Source organism: Heliangelus exortis, chromosome 2 (genome assembly GCF_036169615.1).
Source record: "Heliangelus exortis chromosome 2, bHelExo1.hap1, whole genome shotgun sequence".
Lineage (NCBI taxonomy): Eukaryota > Metazoa > Chordata > Aves > Apodiformes > Trochilidae > Heliangelus > Heliangelus exortis.
This window is the reverse complement of record NC_092423.1, coordinates 105146196-105164234: the sequence shown is the minus strand read 5'-3', so window position 1 is coordinate 105164234 and position 18039 is coordinate 105146196.

Genomic DNA, 18039 nt, shown 5'->3' with positions numbered 1-18039 from the left:
AACCTGGAAATGATGAGTCCCAGCCAAACATGTGTCTTGTGAGAAACTTTTCACCCTGCAGGGAGGTTTGATTTTTGCTAAAAAGTGCCATAGACCAGTTTTCACTCCATGGAAGTTATTTTTGTTGGGTTCTTTTCTCCCTCAATATAGACATGTGGAAAAAAACCTAAGAAATGCATTAAAATGCATGCTGTTATTTTACGAAAATGTGTTAGCTTTTTATTCTAATTATACCCAGATGATTTCACAAATATTTGAGAATTAAATCCCTACATCTTAAATATTGACCATAAAAAAACATCATCCGGATTTGCCGCTGAGGCCAGCTATAAGAAAACTGCTCCAAAAGAAAAGACACAACTCCAACATTTTTTTCCTGCTGAGTCCTGCCATTCTGCTGGAAGAGGTTCACATATTTTCATTGTTCATAGAGAATAAGTCAGCCCCACATACTGTTACTGACAAACTCAGGAACAGGCAAACACGCTGATTTTAATTTTTGAGTTATAGTAACATTAGAAGTCTAGGGAGCTTTATGATAAATGTGGTATTGTTTTCATAATGCAAATGCATTCTAATATTTTGAATTACCTCCACTCAAAAGAAAATATATAGCTGAAGGGTTAAAAACAGTAAGCAATGGATGAGCAGCAGCCTGACAAACCTGAGCAAAAGGAAAGGAAGAGAGCAGAAATGGCATTCATCTGTAGGTGTTTCTTCTGGGGAATTGCCTCTAGTCATCGCCTAGTCATGAGACAAGTTTTTGCCATAATTACAAACCCAGGCCATTGAGGCTGGGCATAGTCCAAAGAGAAGGGCACTGGAAACAGTGGTTAAAAAATGATGAAAAGAAAAAAAAAAAAAAAAGTGCTGAAAGACAAAAAAAGATTAGTTCATGCAAAATACCGGAGAAGCAGCTTCTTCAGGATCAGGAAAAATAGCTCTGGAAACATAAATTATGTGCCAGTTCCCATGTTATCAGAATCAGAGTGCCTAAATTGTAGTTTTATTACAGGAAAAACTGACTATATAGACAGACACTGACAGAATTCCCCAGTGTGAAATCCCTAATTCCTGGTTTCTGGCAGGGAAGATGCTTGGAGACCAGGCTGGGAATCCAGCCAGTTCTCTGCTGAGGGTTTTCCTCCTCTTTGCCAGATGGGGAGAAAGCCCCCTCTTTCACAGTACCCACTCTCTCCCACAAAAACAGCACCTTCCAGGTTACCCAGGTGTCTCTCTTCTTATGTGCTTCTGAAGAAGAAGTGTCAAATTCTCCAGAGAGCAGCACTTGGGTATATAAAGCACCAGTTTTAAGCACTATCCATCTCACAGGGTACTCAGAAATGTAGTCCAGCATCTGCCTGTGGCATCCACCTGCAGCTCAAAGGGAGCTCAGGAGCCCCATGATGCAGCAAGGAGGCAATAAGGCATTGCTCCTGGGGACCTCAGTGCCTGCTAAAGGAAAGTGCCATGCTGCTCTGATGCCCATCACTGGCTCACAGACACCACAGAACTGCAGCAAGGTGGGAGAGAGTACCTCTTATACAGCTCTTGCCCATTCACTTTCCCATTGCTCACCATGTCCATCATTGACTTTACCTCTCCAACCATGTATCTCCTCCTGTGCTGTTACCTCCTAGGCTCTCATTTCCATAATACATACCCTTGCACTCCCTGCCTTCCCCCTGCCCACGGCCTCCTATCCACCTAGGACACTGCTCAGCAAAGACCTCAGTGAATCTGCATATCTCCTGTCCTGGTGCTCCCCCATGCCAGTTTAGAGCCCTACCTGCTGCTCCAGATCCTACCTCAGCCACCCAATTCACCCAGCTGCCTTATTTCCCAGCAAATCGTAGGATCACCCTGCCAGGCTGAGTTTGTTCCTACAAACATCTGGAAGATACAGGATACCACCCATGTGAGCACTAGAAACCCACAGCAGCTTAGTGTAAAGGGAATGATGGTCCCTACTTCTTACATCTTTGAACAACCAAAACAACCCCAGTGATACAGTGGCTCCCTGTTCCTAACAGGCAAAAGACAAATTTTCTTGGCTGCCAGGGCACACTTTCTGAATGTTTTAGAATGTTTTCCAATTTCAAGAAGCCTAACCTGCTGCCCAGACATTAGAGAAGCATGTGAAGCAGAATAGGAGTTTAGCTGGAATTAAATAGGCACTGGCAGCAGCTGCATCAAACCACACACTGCTGCACTGGAATGAATAAATAATATGTGTAGATTGATAGACTGGTGAATTGGCTGGGTTAGATGATGCCAAGGTCATTCACCCTGGATCTAAAGAAGTCATAGTTTTCAACCTGTCAGGATTCCCTGGTGATGGACTATCTTCCTTCCATGCCCTTGCCCACTCATTTCAGGTGCTGAGTCAGTTAAGTGATTGTCATGAAGTGGTCTTTGTTCTGTACTGGATTATGACAGAATATGTCACAGCAAAGGTCAGCAAGCATGGAGAACATCCACAAAGTCTGTGTGTAGAGTCTCTCCCAGTAAAAACAATTTCTGGGCAGATCACTCCAGAAGGTGCTGCAACAACGCATAAAATAAATTTCTTAGAACATTCTTGCCCCATCATTAGCAATAACTCAGCTGACCCTCTGACACATATCTTCCCTTCTGCCTACTTTGCACGGGACTAGGTGGACCTTCACTGGAGCACTGATAGCAGGGCAGCAAGCATCACAGACTCAACAGCTGCTGTCAGCTGGTATTTATTTTTTGTGGCTCCATCCCTGTCAAGGTGGAAGAACAGAAGAGCCTCAGCTTAGTTTGCTGTTTTCCTTCCTTCTATTTTTTTCTTTGCCAAGGCAGGAATAATTATTCGGAGAGATTAAGTCGGGCCTCAATCCCTTCTCTTTTTCTGCTCCCTTACTCGTGTCTTACCTCTAATATTTTGCAGAAATGGTCACATTGGCATCAATTGCACATGATGCCAATTGCACTCTGAACATCTGGGGGAAGTGCAATTGCTGGTCTGATGGCTCTCTCACCCAGACAGCTTTACCCAAAAGCTTGGTGTTTTGCCTTCCCTTTCACAAAATGGCTTGCATCACACAAAGAGACATTTTTTTCCACAATGCTTCTCTTTTCTTTTAAATTTCTTTCTCTCACTAAGCACAGTAGGACTCATAATGACATTGGTACTAAATAGTCACCTTATAAAATCTCAGAATTTAAGACAGAATCTAAGACAGAGATGAGCTACAAACTCAGCACCTGAAATGAGAAATCTTTGTTTATCCCTTGGCATAAATTATCTTGAGAGATATATGACTTAAAAGGTAATGAAACAAATAATGTACTGATCTGAAAACATACTCTCAAACCTGAGCTTGCTAGCTAAAAGGTATTCCTTGATTATTTTTTTCCACTGATTTCTTTAAAGTTTGACATATCTAAAATTAGAATGAGCTACATTTGGATTTATTTCTAGCTTGTTCTTAATTCTGAGGTAATTTTATGAAAAAACCACACAACAAAACAGCAAAAACAAACAACAAAACATAAAAATATATTTGTCCTCCAGATACAGAGCCCAGGAAACTAGCATTTGGATTAGCTTTTGTATGTATCTTAATATGTTATACATGAAGGATAGGGACTGCCAGCTATTGAGACATAGGTTGTGATACAATTTAGAGGAAAACCCTGGTTTCAGTTGTAATTTACAATCTAAACTCCAGATAAACACAGGGCTGAAATATTTTTTAATTAATTTTGAAAAATTTCTGATGTCATTATAAACCTTCAGCTGCTGCTGAGACTAGAAGACTCAGTATATTTGCATATGTGTGCAGATTTTTTCATGTTTTCCAGTTATCCCTTGTCTGGTTTTGAAGCTCTGCTATCCCTCTGCTTCTGAGCTGTGCTAGGATTTTGGTAGAGGAAGGTGTCTCAGTGTTAGGAATGTGCTTTTTCCTGTTTTTATAGGAACTGGGGTTAATGGCTGTGGATGAAGGGAGGGAAGCTGGACCGGGTTTTGAGTCAGGGCCTGGCAGAGCAAGGAAACTGGAGCTATGAGTCAGATGGGAGGAGACTGGTGCTGGCTGGACTCTGAAACTCGATTGGGAACCATTGAAGAGAGCAGGAGAGAACACAGGGTATGTGAAGCTGTATGGCACATCTGCCTCGTCAGAGCTGGGAAAGGTTTGGGGTGTCATGACACGGAACCAAGCACTCCAGGGCTGGTGTCTGGCACCTTCTTCTACTGTGCCCCTTGATATGGTCTTTAACCACATGATTTCCTACTGTTCTCTTCATAAAGTCCCTGCCTCATTCACTGCACAGAGTGGATGTTATTCATCTGCTTCATTCTCATTATTCAGTGTAATGGCCCTACATCCTATTTACTGCTCACTATTCAAACCCTGTTCCAAAGATAGAATAATTAATTTCCTCATGGGCTGTTCCTCTTGGGCACTCATCATTACAGTACTTCATAAATAGTAATTCATTCATTTTCACAACACTCATGCGAGAGGTAGGTTGGTGTTATTCCCATTTTTCAAAAGGGGAATTGAGGCAACCAGACTTTAACTAAGGCCAGCATTCACCCTACTTATAGCTGGCCATGCTTGGTCTTTACTGGTTTGTCAAAGGATTTGGCATTGCACAGCTCAGATGGAGTCATCAATGACTGGCACTTGGGACAACAGAATGCTGTTAAGTGTCAAGTCAGATGCTCCCAAAACGTAGTAAGTGACCATACAGGAACATCCTGGTCTTGGTGTTCCTGCAGAATTGCAGATGAGGAGAGGAACACCTCTCTGTGTAAGACAACATTTGAATACATCAACTGGGAAGCCCTCCTTTCTCTTCCGCTGTACTTCTTCCTTATCCTTCAGTCTTGCAACACACCGTGTGCTGTTTTTTTCTCTTCTATTTTTCCCAACTGATGCTCGGACAAGTCCAGTCCATCCACATCATGCTGAAGATAAATAATAAGAGGAGGACAAATTTGGGTTGCATTAGTAATTGTAATTATTCTTACTCCTTGAATGTCTTATAGTGTGATACCAGCCTTTTAAAACTTTCTGTCTATGTACTGTCTTGTATCTTACTATAAAAAAGCAATCTGAAAACCCCACAGAAGTCCGATCATGGTGGGTCAGCAGCAGAGTTGACATCTTTACAATGACAGTGCTGACCTCAGCCACTGGGGCTAGGAGAAGACAAATTTTATATTGTATGCACACCAATGCTTAAGGGGAATGAGACACTTGCTTTGTGGGTGGTTGCACAGGAGCCTAAGGGATGACCTCAGATGCTTGGGGTCCATCCCAGGTCCTGGAGATGAGCAGCCAGCAGCCCATTCTCTCCTCCTCCAACATGTGCTTTTTAGTCTCCATCCCACAGGTTCCTTGGCTCATGGTTCCTTTGCCCTGTGCCTGGGTATCCCACCCCCACATCCCTATGCCACCAGCCAGTTTAAGTTTTTCACACTGGGTTTCTCAGCTGCAGCCTGCTTTTTTCACACATCAGTCCCACTCCCATATTCTCATCCTCTTGCTCCTCATCCCAATTTCAGTCCTTCTGCCATCACACAGGGGAAGTAGTTATAAAGCTGCACTCCAGGGCTCCTTTCCTGAGCCCCTGTGCTACCATGCATCTGCTTCTCACTAAGGTAGGATGACAGATTTTTATTCCACAGTCTCAAATTGTTGACATCTAATCTCACATTTCTGCATCCACTGTCTTGCAGTCCTGCATCCCACACCTAGATATGTGCAGCCACGGTATTTGGGAGCAGCAATAGTGGTGTAAGTTTTGTCCAGACCCTGCAACCTGGAGGCTGGTGTATGCTTGGTAGAGACAGAGCCTTTGGAAGACACCACTGCCAAATTCCTCAGATGTCCCTATTGAACTTGAGCAAAGGCTGAGGACTTGGCCAAAGTTGGGCTCTTTTTCACATTCTTGACATCAGTGTAGTTCTTTTTCTATGCAAAGTATCGTGTCCACACTCCAAAGGATGGATATATTAATTTATTAAAACGGTTGCAAATACTTTTTTTTTCTTTTTAATATGGAGAAAATAATATATTTTCTATAATCTTGTTCTTGGAAATTGCTGAACTATTTTCACTAAAAATTTTAGAACAACAAATAAATCAAAGTGAGGCAGACATCCAGCATGGGAAATTTTATATGAATACTTAAAGTCTGGCACAGTTACATGCAGCTGAAAAAAGGGTTTTATAATGGGAAGTGTCAAGCATTAAGTATAGGTGGCACTTCCAACTCCGCCTATAATATAGATTGGATTAGATGCCTGGTTCTGTTCCCAGGGCAGTCTGGATTAAACCAACTGCCTCACAGTGGACTAGGAAGAAGTTCTTATTTTTCTCTGTTTAATAGATTTGTATGGCAATTTTGTCCTTAAAAGAAAAGAAAAAAAAAGCCACGTCATTTATCTAGAAGATTTATTTATTTACTAGTATTGTCGTGGAATGCATATGTTGCTGACAATATGGAATGGATGATTATGGCAACCAGTTTTATGAGAGTCTTATAAAAAGAGAGGTTTAATAAAAAAATGTTAACAATTATAATTTAAAAATGAGTCAGCTACAGAGAAAATAAGACAAAGGAAAAAAGAAAAAAGAAAAACCTTTCAGAGCAGAATGTTTTATTTCCACTTATTTCCAATGCTTTGCAGATGTGTGTGGGGCAAGTAGGAGGCTAATATATCTCACTTTAGCAGTACTAATTGTTTGCATTATCACAATAATCAAATGCAACCATATTAATCTCTGTGGTTATTAACTTGATTTTTACACATTAAGATTTAGATTTAATCCCCTGGGACCATCTATTAATGCTTTTAAAGTTGAAGGGTTTCAACAGTTTTAAGGTTTTTTTCTCCTCTTTTAGCTGCAGGCAGTAAAATTTGAACGTGTGTGGAGTTTTGTATTTTGCATTCCTGTGGGATTTTCAGAGACACTGCTGTCAAGGACCATGAATCATGTTAATACATAGCAACCTCTACAGCTATTAAAATGTCTGCAATAATGTGATTATTTTAAAACGGAAAAACTAATATCATATGTATTACTTAAAGATCAACCTTTTTTTTTTTTTTTTTCCAAGTCATTGGAAAGGGCTGCTTTTGGGAGGGGGGAAGGGAAATGTTAGTGGGAGTCACTAAAATGCAAAATGTCTAATCCACTGAGAAGAGAAACTCCAGTTCCTTTTATAAAACATTCTTACTGAGCTTACAGCCAATGAAGCATAAAAATGGACAAAAATTTAAAAAAATTGAAAATCAAGATCAATAAATATGAAAAGCTGTTTTATTTTTGTTTAGTCAAATTGTAGTTACACTGACCTGCTGGAACACTATCTGGTTTCATGTTTTCATGGTCACTGAGTGATGACACCCAAGCAGAAAACTGGGCAAGGAGGTGTTTTTAAGAGATGTCAATGTGGAATGCACTGCTAAGGTTGTATAATGACACAAACTGGTTAAAAACTCAGTTTTCAAGGTGGGTGTACCAGATACATAATTTAAAACTTATAGAAACAAGAAAATACAATAAAGTGACCCCATGAAATGATATCAGAAAGTGTCTTGGTATATATTACAGCTCTAGTCTTTAAAGACAGAAACAGTAAGATGCTGTTTTTGAAGAGAAAGAATATCAGATCATGTCTTGTGACTGTAGCTGACTGAATATCCATGTTGCCTTCTCTCACCAAATCCTCCCTTGGCTGTTTTGCTGTTTTCAAGCAGCCACACTTGATTTTACAGTTCCAAGAGGGTGTAAAAGTGTGAGAACTTCTACAGCCATGCACCACGACCCTCTTCTCCTACAAACGCTCTAGCACCCCAAGTTTTTCAAGAGCTTAGAGGTTTGTGTTCAAATGAAGCACCACGGAGGACAAAAATGTCCCTGTCCCAAACAGCGACTGAAAGAGACCATGGATAGGATGTGACTACTTTAATAGGCAGTAATTTAGCTAGTGCCTAATGGCTGAGTGGTATTCTATAAGATTTTTTAACAGATCTAAAATATGGAACTCTGGTCTTTCAGTATACAAATGGGCAAATACAATATGGTGCATTTTACTGGGCATCCATAAGGACACTCTAACGAAAGGAAAGGCTCAAGTGACCTTGTTAAAGGTCAGGTGGGTTCCTCAGCAAAGCATTTTAGCAAGCTAGTTATTGGCACCACACCAAATAATTTTAGATTATGGAATATAGGCACTCCATTAGCATTGTTTTAAATTGCACTTTCTGTTTTGTAAAATCAAAAAGGAAATTTCATGGGGAAAAGAAGTCTCGCATTCATGCAACATTAATGTTTAGGGAATAATGTGGTGTTTTGCCATGTTAAAAGAATTATTACAAACCCTTCATTGAGAAGCTCTAGAGATCTCGTACTTTGGAAAAGAAACTTGATAATTGCATGTGCAGGAGGGGGAGGGAGATGCATCAGGAGGGTGTCACTTTTGGTGACAGCAATGAGCTTTTTTTTTGTTCTTGTGAAAAAAAAGACCCAGATCTGGCCAAATTAGAAGCCTTTGAAACATCTGAGAAGTGGGTAGCTGCAGGTTAGAGTGGGGCAAGTAACTGGAGCTCAAGGTAAAGTGATTCACTCCTGAGCTCTCTGCTTCCCTGAGCTGAAGAGAGAATACTGTGAACTCATGTACATAGGGGCAGGGATGCTTGGAGGAGGCAAATTAGATTTGCTCTTGCTGTTTTCTGTGACTGCACTTTTTATTTGCACAGCTCTTTTTTATATTACCCAAGCACCCCAGAAACCTTCAGTAGTCTCAAGAAACATGATGCCAGCTCACAGCTTCCGAATCTCCACGTGGAGGTGGTCTCCTTTCCCAGAGCTGCAAAAGTTGCCATGATTCTCTCCCTGCTCCTGACTTTGCCATCCCGCCTGCCCCAGGGAACAATGGGGCCGAGCTGCCCAGGCACCAGGACCAGAGGTCACGGCATCCCACTGAGCTGCCAGATTTGGGGGCAGATCCCACGGCCTCTACCACACTGAGCCAAAAGCAGGTCTTCTCTTGCCCCCTGCAATCCTGGCAGGGAATCTCTGCAAGGGCAGTCTCAGAGGAATTCCTTCTTCAAAACTCACCTTTCACAGCCTTCTTTTTCTTTCTTTTCTTTTCTTTTTTTTTTTTTTTTTTTTTTTTTTTTTTTTTTTTTTTTTTTTTTTTCCTTCTTGTTTCTTTTTCCCTCACAGAAAGGGACAAGACCATAAGGAAAATTAACAGCACTGGTTTATGGGTCACGTGTGTGAGAGGCTGTGAGTGTTTGTGCACGGGGTCATTGTCAGATTTTACAGCGGTTGCTTTTATCCTTGGAACTGAAGCTGCCGCGTATTTCGAGATACCTGCTTATTTTGTAAAGCCAGAGCTCTGAGCAGAGGCACTGAGAGAGCCTCTCAGCTCTGCTGAAGTACCTTGGAGTTGGAGAGAGCTGAACTGAGCGACAGCCTGAAAAAAAAAACAAAAAAGAAACAGAAAACATAAACATGTAAATGTGACATCTGCGATCCCACTTTGCGAAGCATTTTACATGTGTGAAAACAGCTCATTGTCTTTTGGAAGTGAGAACTTTGGGGCTGAAACTGATGACAGAAATTAAGGGGACTTAAAAGGAAGAGCCCAGCTATAGAAATGAATTTAAAAGAAGGAAAAATAATAAAAAAAAAAAGGCTATGCCAACATTTTCCTGAATGATAGCAGAGATGTGTGTTAAAGAATAGGTGTTGACAGAAAAGAAACACAACCCTTTAATAAAAGAGGTGGGCAGGCAGACATATGAACTGCTGAAATTTCAGCTTTTCAGAGTCCTGTGGGTAGAGAACACTGGAACACAGGAAAAACAAGTAGAAAAGATCTTAGGAAATGCTCACCTCCTAAAATTTTTGATCATTAGAGATGCCATTTCACTAAAGAAAATATACAATTTTAAATATATAAATACTTAGGGGTGTGTGTGTATATATACATATATATGAATTACAAAGAAAGAAGATGGGGGGGGGGGGGGGGGACAAGGAGCAAGAAAAGTCACATTAATGATCTGACTTCCCTTTCAGATATCCCTTGCACTGTGTTATAAAAAATCTTGCATCTTGCTGCTGCAGCATTCCTTGGCCGCTTTGTTTTAGAGCACCCTTTGCATGGAATTTGAGGAGTTCTCCAAGCAGCTGTACTGGCACTGCAATGTTTCCTCACTCTTCCCTAAGAAATCACGATTCAAACCCACTTTTTTGGTATTAGTGAAGTGCTGCTTTGGTAGCTGTGACCCCCTGAGACTGACAGCATCTTGACAGTTACTAATATTGGCCAAGTGAACCTGTGCTGTCTGCTGGCAAGGTTTGTGATGTGTTTTTGATTTCCTGCCTCCAAAATGTATTTTGGCTAGGAAACAAATGAGGCATATGATTCCCTTCCTTGCCATACACATATCAGGAAATTGGTACCCATGTACTGCACTCACATTAGGTAAGTGGACTGTTAGCATTTAGGAAGAGTTTCCTGCTTTTTGGCTACACAGTCGTTGTGGGAACATAAGTAAAATTATGATTTCTTGAAGAACGTGAAGTCCATGTGATTCTGTCCTGAGGTAGGCTTTGTAAAGAGTACTAATTTCCACAAACAATGCTTCATTTCTCTTTGTCTTAGCTACTTCTTTCAATGCTTTTATTCTCCAGGGGTCACCTCATTGTCTTGTGAAATCTTGAAAGATCTTGCTTGCATGTGAAAAGTGGCTTTTTATGAAACGCACAATGTCAGAAATTAGAATTAATGAAAGATCTTTCTTCTTCCAGGGCAGTAAATTGGTTGGTGTAATTTCTGTGGGGGTTTTTTTGTTGTTTGTTTTGTTGTTTTTTGTTTTTTGTTTTTAATTATTGTTTTGTATATGTAAAAATAATGGAAAAAGGCAACATCAAATGAAGAAAAAGTATTGCTCAATGTTCACTCAGCAGGCCTGAGATGAGATATCTTAATGGATGACAGAAGATTCTTATGGGGTTTTTACTATGTAACATACTTTATGTTGAAGTATTTTTTACATGTTGAAATTCTCTTCTGAATACACCTGTTTAAAAACTTCACTGACTACAGACAAGAGATTTTAAGATAGTTGACAGAATATTTTCCAATAATACAAAATTTTAAGATCAAGTCCTTGTTTCTGCAACAAGATAGAGGCTTTGCCTGCAGCCTTCAATTAGGCTTTGAAGAGCTACAGGCATCCAACTGCCTGTCAGCCTTTGCTGAATTAGGGTATTTATCAAGCAAATAAAAATTCACATTTATGCTGATCAGGAGTTTGATTTCTGTTGCAAGAGGGGAAGAAAAAGTACCCACTTTTCAATGACAATATGGGGTTTTCTGCACAGCATCCTGTGGTACAAACTGACCAGAGGTAACTTCCCTCACTTTTTTGGAAGCTTGACCATGACAAAATATTTGTTTTCCATTAATATGGTATAATTGTTCATCTCAATATGGGCAGATAAATGCTACAAAATGTCCTCTAAATGCTTTATAGAAGACAGCATTTCTTATACAGGAGCCCTGTTCTCCTCTTCGGTGTAATGTTCACTCTGAGTTCTCTAGGATGGAGCTGAGTTAGCTTACAATAAAACCTGGAAAACAGACTCTGATGTGGGTTCTTTAAGACAAAAAGATATTTTGAAAGTTGCAGCTCATCCTGGCATCCTGACAATCTGTTTTATGTTGTAAAAAGGCACTAGAATACATCGAAACAATGACGATTCATTTCAGTCCTAAAGAGAACTGGCTAATGGGTTATACATATCACTGACCAACTTCTAAATCCTCAAACTGCACTTCTGGGTTTCTCTCTGTTAAAAGAAAAGACATTTAAGCAAGCGATTCCTCTTTTTAACATTCCAGGCCCCTAGAATATTGCCTTTATGGATACATTTCTTGGTTCACCTAAAAGATCATATCGCTTTAAAATGGGCGTAGTAAAACCAAGCATGCCTGGAGGAGAATGTGTAAGCACAATTATGTTTGCCAGAGAGTTGCTAGGTCAGTGGGCGGTATACGATGCACCCATCTTTCTAGGAGCAGTAGGATTTCCTGCTGTTTTTTTCAGTAGTGACCTAGAAGGAGGTTAATGATTCCAAAGAATGACTTTTCCCTTAGGGAAAATTTAATCTTCTGACCTTTTTCTCTATCTGTCCATTCCTTTTAAGTCACAGACCCCCTTCATTTAGCTTACATCAAGCTGTTTTATTTTCTTCAAAAACATGGTTGAAGTGATTGCTTTTGCTTTCATTTAACCCTTGAACTGGGTGCTTTTACAAACTAAATCGTTGCGCAGAATATGGAGTGGCTTGTGAGCATTTTTTTTTTCAGATTTCTGTATTTGCCTTAAATGTGATTGTCAACTCTCAGAATCACTTTGACAACTGACTAACTTCGAAAATGCGTGCCTTTAATGTACTCTTGCAATCATCTCCGAGAACTGCTTTAGAAAAAGAACATGACAGGAATAAAACAGCTATTGGAATTTTTTATTACTATTATTATTTTTTGTTTTGTTTTAGTTCTATCAAAATGCTGATGGGACCAGAGTGCTCCAGAAGGAAAATTTATTTAAAATATGTTCACCGAGGCCATCATGCCATTTTGAGGATTAAATTTGAGCTCACAAAAAACATCAGCATTGCACAATCAAACTGTTGGAGTGTTTTGCTTTGTCTGAACGGTGCAGACACTACTGAATCAAATTTGCTGTCAGAATACTATAAAAGAAAATTGTAATTACTTTATTATTCTCAAAGGTGTTGACTCTTGGATGCAGGGAGTTCTGGAGGGTAACTGGAAACAGAAACTGCCTTGTGCTCCAAGCTGTCAACTTCCTTTTGACTCTGCAGCAGACACTGTTTTTGTCTGTATTGTATTACACACAGTTATTGCCAACATAATAATTCATGAATATTCCTTCATTTTCAGAATTATAATTAATGCTGGATTTTGACATTATGACAAAGTAGGGCGGCTCAGCAGCAGAAACATCCAGCCCTCAGAACAAAGGAATTGCCATATTGGAGCAGACCAGTGGTCCATCTAGCCTGGTATCTCTCTGCCTCTCACACTGGCCAGTGCCTGAGGCTACCGAGGAAGGCATAACCCCCCCCAATGCACCTAATTGCAATACTATACCACAGAGGGAAATTTCTTTCCGACCCCAGCTGGTGATCAGCTTATGCCCTGAAGTATGAGGATTGATAGCCCTTATAATTTTTATTCTAGCTAGTGTGGCTGCAGATGCTATACTTAATCAAATAACTGTCTAATACTTCGGTAAAGCTAAGTAAGGGCTAAATACTCCCATCCCTTGGGAAAAATCCCGAGGAGGGAAAAAAGTGCTGAGAAATTCCACAAGGAGAATCACATCAAGTTCCCACTGCTTTCCCCTCTCCTGGGAGTACAGTTTGCATGCTTGTGGAGAGGCTGGCAGGGCTGGAAAGGATGTCAGGCAGCACAGTCCTAGGCTCAGCAGGGCAGTCAGGCTCCAAGTTTCACCACTCTTTCCTCCTCCCTCATTCTGGACCGAGAGAGCTCTTTAGATTGAAAAATGGGAGTTAGGGAGACCTAACGATTTGGATTTGTGTCTGAAAAAGCAATGGTTTTAGGGGGGAAACCTTATTGCATAGGATGCCCTTTCCTCAGATCTTCCTTTGCAACCTGAGATGCCCTGTCACCAGCCCTGCATATCACCGGCCATGTGATCCTGGTGCGGAGGAGCAGCTGAAGAGTCTCAGGGAACTGAGGGACATGACAAAGACTTACTCCCCCTCTTTTAATTTGCTTTTGCTTTTGTTTTCTATTATCTTGTTCACTCTTTTTTCTTCTTTCTTCTCTTTATTTTTCCCTCAGTCCTACGCAGCAGCAATAAATCCCATGATTTAACTACATATTCTGATGAAAAAAGCATCTCTATATATTCATTTAAATGTGCTTCCCACTGATTTTTTTTTTTTTTTTTTTTTTTTTTTTTTTTTTTTTTTTTTAATCAAGAGAACAGACAGGAACACCTGAGCTCTTCTGTATCAACTGAAATTTTATGTGATCCTAAAACTCCTCATCCTCTTCTTGTTTCTAAATTAAATGATCTGGTCTTCTAAATCTGACTTCTAACTCAGTCCAGTTCCCCATTTCATTAATCATATTTACTGCATTTCTGTTTCCTTGATTTGCCGGGTCTTTCCTATAATGTGCAGACTAAAATACAATAGAATGTCCAGAAATGAAGCTTTTACTCATGAAATTGCATAGTAATATTTTTCTTTTCTTAATGCATCTGAGTGTCATCTTTGCTTTCATATGTCTTCTAAGCCCCTATAATATGCTGGACAGCATTTTTCAGTGAACAACACCTATATTTTCCCATGCTAATTAGTAGCCATCAGTTCTTGAAAATATTTTCTAGTATTCACTCAATGGCATTATTCTGTTTAATTTTACACGCCTCGATGTCACCCTTTTATTTTAGTTCACTGGCTTGCTCTGGAATTACTTAAAGTTTTGCCTGACTTCAGTTAACTTCATGAATGGCCAAAACCAATCTCATGCATTTTCCTGTTAAGAGCAATGGGCATTGGGTCCAAATACCAGAAAGCACTCTGTGACTGGTGCAGTGAAAACAAATGTCACCATCTTCATTGCAGAAGTTTTTCTTCAAGATCGCGTAGGACTAAGTTGAACAAAATCATCTTTATTGCCCTTATTGATCCCCAGGGCAATTCAGAGTTAACCTCTTTCTCTGCTTCAGCTGACCACTGGTTCTTCTGCAGTACCAGAGACAGGGATGCTGTCTCATCATCTAAACGCAGCTCTGGAACCTGGGTGCTGATGAGCTGAAGTCTTGGTTCTGACACAGCTTGCAGTTGCAATTACAGGTAAGTTACTTCACCTCTAATGTAACCAGCTCATTCGGAGGTTGTGGTAACCTGCCAGTGTTTGTAAGATGCTTTCAGGGGACAAAATCATGATCTTTCTGACATTTCAGGGTATTTTGTTTTGATTTGATTTTTTGTTGTTGTTGTTGTTTGTAATGCAGCTTTTACACCATACCTGGCTTTAATCCCGTACCTGCTATTATTTTGTTATGAGAGATCTTACCATAAATTTTTGGAAGCAATAAATTGTATCTTCTGGTTCTACTTTATCAACTACTTAATTAACTATTTCCTGTAGTTCTAGGAGGGTGGACAGAATGTAGGTAGAAGCATTGCAGCTTTTTCTTGCTCTCTTTTATCTTGCTATATTTTTACAGATTTTTCAAATAGTTTCCTAGTACTAAGCAATACTTACTGGCTTATAATTCCCAGGATCATCATTAGCACCTTTTTAAGAGATGGGTACAACCTTGGCCACTCTCCAGTCCTGTGGTATGGTAACTGTTTTTAATGATAAATTACATATTTTTGTTAGCAGCTCACTTGCATTGGTCTTCAGTGCCTTCAGAGCTCTCGGATGAATACCATCTGGTCCTACTGATTGATTGCAGTTTAATTTCTCGGGTTGATCCATCACCTTTCTGATATTCCTACTTCTGATAACATCTCACTTTCAACACTTAAAAAGAATAAAACCTGCATAGTACTACATTCTCTTTGTTAGAGAACAATGGAAAGAAGCTGTTTGGCTCTTGTTTGTTTTTGTATTTTTGATGGTCTAATGAAGTTATGTATAAGAAAAAAGAAATTGAGAGCTAATATCTTTTTTTTGTTATAGTTTATAAACATTTTATTACAAAAAAAAAAAAAAAAAAAAAAAAAAAAAAAAAAAAGCCCTAAAGATGTGTCAGAGATTTCTTAGGGCATAACAGTGTCAGAAGCCCAGAATTTCAAGCTCATTTATATTTTCTATTAATAGCAAATCATACTTTTCAGTGGACTGCTGTGGAAAAACTGCCAAGGGAAGTATATATAACATTTTAAGAGATTTCAGTGTTATTTTCTATGGATCAGCAGAAGAATATAGATGTACTTGTATTACCTATAGCAGTGGAATCTAGAACAGAAAAAGACATCAGAAGGCAAGATTCTGCAACAGAATAGCTCACTGACAAGCAAGCAAATTGAGAAAAATATAACTATTACCATACTTAGATGAAAATAGCACAAGAAAGAAAAATATCATAATTAGTGTCAATTGGTAGAATATTTCTCAACTTGAATATTTCTCTGTGTACCTCCCCGTTCTTCCCACATACTTAGACAAGTCTCTTCTCTGTCTGCTTTTATCATTCACAGTCCTCCCTGCCTAATTTACATTGTAAGATCCTCAGGTAGGAACCTTGTCTTTTCATGTCCCTAATGTTAAATAAAGGACAGTCAAACTGTTGAAATTATAACCACTGAGGTTTTTTTAAGAATTATTTCTCTTTATGAAACAAATGATAGGTTAAAACCAAATGCAATAATTAGTTTAAAACAGACCTCAGAGGCAGTCCCAGAAAAAGTGACCTTTTGAGCTACAGCTGAACTAGCCAACTTTATTGTGTCTTGAGGTCAAAGCTCCTATTTCACGTGACTTGAGGGTCTTTATGTGTGTGCTGCACTGCAGTAAACCACACAGAAAGTTATGATCATGTAGACTTTGCACTTCAGACGTCTGTCGAGGAATAGCAGCAAGATTCAATTCCGCTTGAGCCATAAGCAATCCAGAACCAGGCTCAGGAATGCAATGGAAAAGTCCTAAAAGATCAAAGATGAGATTAAAACATGACAAAAAAAAAAAAAAAAAAAAAAAAAAAAAAAAAAAAAAAAAAAGAAAAAGAAAAAGAAAAAGAAAAAGAAAAAGAAAAAGAAAAAAAAAACCCACAAAAAACAAACCCCCAAAACAAAACCAAAAAACAAACAACAAAACCAGAAGGCTGGCTAAAATGCAAAATGAGTTCATTGGACTGATTTTTAGTGGGCTGGACCATGCAATTACAACTTTGTCACCACAGTTTGAAATCTATTAAAGGGATTTATGTTTTGCAGTTGACATTTAAAATTAAGGATTTATTGGACTGGGAATGAATATTTCTTCTGCAATTATTGTTTTGGAGGTCATCTTTCATAAACTGTTATTTTTCTGTTTAATCTACTGTAGCAAGATTTTGTATTGTTAGAACATTTGAAAAATATAAATAAAGAAATAATTTTATTCATTGTAAAGGGACTCCCATCACGAAACTGCTGCTCAGTTGCCTTGTGTAACATTTTCACTAGGTACTTAATATTTCCCACTTGTATATGCTATTAGGCTGGAGCAAGCGAAAGTGAGTGACATCTGATACTATATAGCTCATGCACCAGTAACAAATGGAGAGTTTTAATTCAAGATACTTTGCCTCTTATATATGGGCTTTTTAAATTTGCTTTTTGGAAATTTATACTCGCATTTCTGTATATTGCTAGAAGCCTATGAAAAGCTGCATGTTTTTTCCATTTCTGTGCATTTATAGAGAGGAATTAAGCTTCACTGCAGCTGATTTTTTCCGAATTCTTAAACTGAAATTAATTACTGGGAAAAGGAAGGGTATTTTTCAAATTAGGACAGCAATTAATCTAAGACAGTTGTTTTCCTTTACCACTATTCTAACTCAGTCTTCTCAAAAACAAAGAAATTAAAAAAAAAAATCATATACTCATAGTTAAGCAATTCCTATTTTCCTGTCTTCTGTGTTGGCGCACTCATACGCAGCAGCAGGAAAGAAAATCAGGATATATAAATTAGAAGCCACAGTATGATTTCTTAAAGGATGGATCTGTCATTAAGGAATAGACCCACAGAAATCAGATGTCATTAGTGCCTGGAAACCTCGGGGTGTTAATTCTGCGAGTCTAACTGTGAAATGTAGCAGACCTTGTGTTACAGGTCAACCTTGTGAAGGCATTATGCATCCTCTTCAACTGTAACTTGATTTTGCCTGGTTGCAACTTAAACTGTTGCACACTCCTTCCACAGAGGGAGTGAGAAAGGATAGCAGATATAGTCTAAAAATATTTTAAGAAG